We start from the raw sequence: 4,880 nt of genomic DNA, 5'->3' as shown, positions 1-4,880 counted from the left end.
GAAGAAGAAGAAGAAGAAGAAGAAGAAGAAGAAGAAGAAGAAGAAGAAGAAGAAGAAGAAGAAGAAGAAGAGAGAAAGGGCAGACCTAATAGCTTATCTTTAAAAGTCTAATGAATGTCTCATGGCTTTTAGTGTATACCAAATTTAATTCATACATCAAATTCAGATCACGAATGGCTAACAATATTTTTGTTGACAGTCCTGATTTAAGTAAAACTGACTTCTTGTAGAGTGGATACGATCTTTTTTAAAGTACCAATTCTGGTTGTATACATGCTCTTCCTTTCTCAAGATAAGATTGGATTTAATTAGTTTTACTTTCCACAAAGATGGGAGTGCCATTTCAAACCAATAAATGGTTTTATACTTAGATTATATAACTGGGCATATGAATGTTAAAACAATGGGAAAATTCTATTACTGTCTCAGAAACAAGAAGGCTCACTTGTGTTTCAGTTTGTGTTCACTTGCCCCCTTATAGGCAATGGCTAAACATCAGGAAACAACTGTCTATTCTTGACAATGTTGTTTTGATTAGAATTCCCTATGCAAAGGATGCTGCCTTTTTCCACTAAAAGGCACTTACTGTGGTTTATGTAGATAGTATTTTACACTTGGAAAAAAAAAAAAAAAGAAAGGCCTGATCCAAAATGAAACAAAGGGATAGGTGCCCTCAGGGTAACAAGCCACACAGTTAACTACAGTGATGTACTTCCTTCAACAAGGCCACACCTATTTCAACAAGGCCACACTTCCTAATAGTGCCACTTCCTAGGACCAAGCATATCCAAACCACCACATTCCACTCTCTGGCCCTGATAGGCTTGTTTAAACACATGTCTATGGGGCACATACCTAGCCATAGCACAGTGAAAGATACATTTAGTCTACTTCCCATGGTCCAAGCATATTTAAAGCATATTCACCACAGATGGTCAATACAGCTTATAAAAGGAAACATTTGTGTCTCAAGGTCAGAATCCATGATAGAGGAACAAAAATATTGTGGTAGGAAGAGTGAGAGAGCATCTCTTGATCAGCAAGCTGGAGGCAGAGAAGAGGTAGGGAGAAAGACAGTGGGAATGGTATTAGCCTTTTGAAATCTCAAATCTCACTCCCATTGGCACATCTTCTCTAACAAGGCCACACCTCCTAATCCTTTCCAAATAGTTCCACCAACTGGGGACCAAGCATTCAAATATATGAGTCTATGAGGGTCATTCTCATTCAAACCGCAATGAGAATTCACAACCAACACTTTTTAAATAGTTTTAAAAAATGTAGGAACAGAAGCCATTTTATAAAACTCCTTTTATAAAGTTACTGTTGTTCTAATAGCAAAACAAGGTTAAAACACCACAAATTGAAAATTATAGTTCAGTATTCACAATGAACATAGATACAAAATTTCTCAGTAAAATACTCACAAACTAAATACAGACACACATCTCTGGTAGGTATAGGAATAATTCAATATATGCAAAATGCACTTGTAGACAAAAATCCCATGGCCATTTTAGTAGATGATTTTTGTTTATTTGGCTTATACTTCCATATTGCTGTTCATCATAGAAGGAAGTTGGGACGGGAACTCACATAGGGCAGGAACCTGGAGGCAGTAGCTGATGTAGAGGCCATAGAGGGTCTTATTACTTACTGGCTTATTCCTCATGACTTGCTTAACTTATTTTTTTTTTTTTTTTACAGAACCCAAGAATGGCACCACCCACAAGGGGCTGGGCCCTGCCTCATTAATCACTAATAATAAAATGCTCTACAGGCTTGCTTATAGTCAGGTCTTATGGAAGAATTTTCTCAGTTGAGGTTTCCCCTTCTCAGGGTACTTTAGCTTGTGTCAAGGTGACATAAAACCAGCCAGTACAATGCCTCAACACAATAAATGTTATATATGACAAACCACACCTAACGTCATCCTAAGTGAAGAAAAACCTGAAGCAATCACATTGAAATCAGGACTAAGACGGGGCTGTCCACAATTGCAACTCCTTTTCAATATGGTACTTGACACACTAGTTAGAGCAATAAGACAAGAGAAGGAAACTAAAGGGCCACAAATAGGAAAATAACCCATCAAAGTATCTCTATTTACAGAGGATATGATATTATACCTAAACAGACACAAAAAATCCTACCAGGAAACTTCTAGAAATGACCAACAAGTTCAGCAAAATGGTCTAATATAAGATCAACTTACAAAAAATCATTAGCCATTCTGTGTCCCAGCAACAAACTCTGAAAAATCCATTATGGACACTCTTGTATTTGCAATAGCAACAACAAATTTTCTAAAAATTAACTTGAACATGAAAGTAAAAGACTTTTACAATGATGACTTAAAATCTCCAAAGAAAGAAATTGAGGAAGACATCAGAAGATGAAAATTTCCCATGATCCTAGCTTGGTTTGAATATACTTGACTTATGGGAAGTGGCACTATTTGGAGTAGTGGCCTTGTTGGAGTAGGTATGGCTTTGTTGGAGGAAGTGTATCATTGTGGCTTTGAGGCTCTGCCAGTGTGGAAGAGACTCTCCTCCTGGCAGCCTGCAGAAGAGCCAGTTTCAGTTCAATGGTTGGTTGTAAGTATCTGTGCAAAGACTGTATCTTTAATAAAGGGTTCTGGCAAAAGTGGGTACCTATGTGTAGAAGAATGAAATAGACCCATATCTATCACCCTGCAGAAAACAATCAACTCTAAACAGGTCAAATGCCTCAGCGTGAAAACTGAACTGCTAAAATAATTGGAAGAAAGCAGTTGTATTCTACAAGATACAAATGTAGGAAAGTATTTTCTTAATCAGACTTCATTTGATCAGAAATTAAGGTTAGTAACTGACAAATAAGATCTCATAAAACCCTCTGTACAGCAAAGACAACAATCACTTAAGAATAGAAAAATCTCACAGTGTGGAACAGAATCTATGACAACTGTACATCTGATAGAGTATTTATAATTAGGATATATAAAGAACTTAAGAAGCAGTGTCAGAAAAACACACAATTAATTAAAATAGGTTAAGATTTGAGTGCAGAGTTCATTAAAGAAGAAATAAAAATATTGAAGAAACATTTAAAAAGAACTATTCACCTTCTTAGCAATTAGGGAAATGAAAAGTAAAACAATTTTCAGATTTCATCTTACTCCAGTCAGAGTGGACAAGATAAAAAACAAAAACCAACCAACCAACCAACCAACCAACCAACCAACCAACCCAAAACCAAACCAAACCAAACCAAACCAAACCAAACCAAACCAAACCAAACCAAACCAAACCAAATCAAAACCCAACCAAAAAACAACTGACATTGCATGCTGGCTTAGATATAGAAAATGGGGAATCCTAATTCACTGTTAATGAGAATATGAATTGGTACATCCACTGTATAAACTAGCATAGAGAGTTCTTTTTTTTTCTATTAGATATTTTCTTTATTTACATTTCAAATGTTATCCCCTTTCCTAGTTTCCCCTCCAAAAATCCCCTCCCCTATCCCCTCCCCCTGCCCCCCAACCCACCCACTCCCATTCCCGATCCTGGCATTCCCCTATACTGGGGCATTGAGCCTTCACAGGACCAAGGGCCTCTCCTCCCATTGATGACCGACTAGGCCATCCTCTGCTACAAATATAGCTAGAGCCACAATTTTCACTATGTGTTTTCTTTGATTGGTGGTATAGTTCCAAGGAGCTCTGAGGGTACTGGTTAGTTCATATTGATGTTCCTTCTATGGGGTTTCAGTCCCCTTCAGCTCCCTGGGTATTTCTCTGGCTCCTTCATTGGGGACCTTGTGCTCCGACCAATGGATGACTGTGAGCATCCACTTCTGTATTTGCCAAGCACTGGCAGAGCCTCGAAGGAGACAACTATATTAGGCTCCTGTCAGCAGGCTCTTGTTGGCATCTGCCTAGTGTCTGGGTTTGGTAGTTGTTTATTGTGGGGCATTGGGCTGTGCACAGACAGCCTGGTTTCCAGTTGAAGTGAGATATTGAACCCCGGTACCCGGTGGTGATAATTCACCTACATGGGACAGAAGGAGTTCTCTCATGTCACCTGGAACCCAGGCTCCTTTTGAAGTTACCGCCCCCTCAGCCCCCACAAGAGAAGCATGGTTAGTAATCATGTAGGCAATGTCCCAAGCTTCTGACCTTCAGGCTAGACTCCTTCCAGTTACCTAGCAACAGTAAAGATAACAACATACCATAAGAGGGGCTACTTGGCCCCACCTCGCTCTCTTACTCCTCTTATTCCCCTTACACTTGCTCTCCTCTCTCCTCTCCTCTCTCCTCATGCTCTCCGGTCACACTTTCTTACTCTCTAGCCTTTCTTTTCTTTCTCTTTCCCCCTTCTATCCTATTTGCCATGGCTGGTCTCTCTCTCTCTTTTCCACCTTCTCTCTTTCCCCCTGCCTTTCTACAATAAAGCTCTAAAAACCATAGACTGTCTCTGTTCATCAAGGCCTGCTGTGCTTACTCTCACCTGTGTGGGAACCACTCTCCCTCTGCCCTCTCTCCCATAACCCCAGGGCTACGGGGTGTGGCCCCGGGGCCCTCGGTCTGGGGCTGCCCCTTGTCCACCCCCTGTCGAGTGGGGTCAGTGGCTTAGATGCCCACCCGGGGCAGCCCTCCCGCATCTGCCTGCCCAGAGCATAGGAGGAACTCTGGCTGGACTTGGGCTATCCTCCCTTCCCCCTCCTTCCCCAGCCCTTTTTAGTTCCCACAGTTTATGGGGTGGATCCCCAAGTGGGGCAGTCTCTGGATGGTCCTTCCTTCAGGCTCTGCTCCGAACTTTGTCTGTGTAACTCCTTCATGGGTATTTTGTTTCCCATTCTAAGAAGGAACAAAGTAGCCACACTTTGGTCTT

General features: G+C 40.8%; 1 pseudogene; it reads left to right on the top strand.

Moving 5' to 3' along the window:
- Positions 1 to 148, top strand: part of LOC110312015 — an 837-nt pseudogene extending 689 nt beyond the window's left edge.
- Positions 149 to 4,880: the final 4,732 nt, after the last annotated feature.

The sequence above is a fragment of the Mus caroli genome, chromosome 16, assembly GCF_900094665.2.
Source record: "Mus caroli chromosome 16, CAROLI_EIJ_v1.1, whole genome shotgun sequence".
NCBI classification, from domain to species: domain Eukaryota; kingdom Metazoa; phylum Chordata; class Mammalia; order Rodentia; family Muridae; genus Mus; species Mus caroli.
This window is presented reverse-complemented; position numbering and strand designations above follow the sequence as displayed.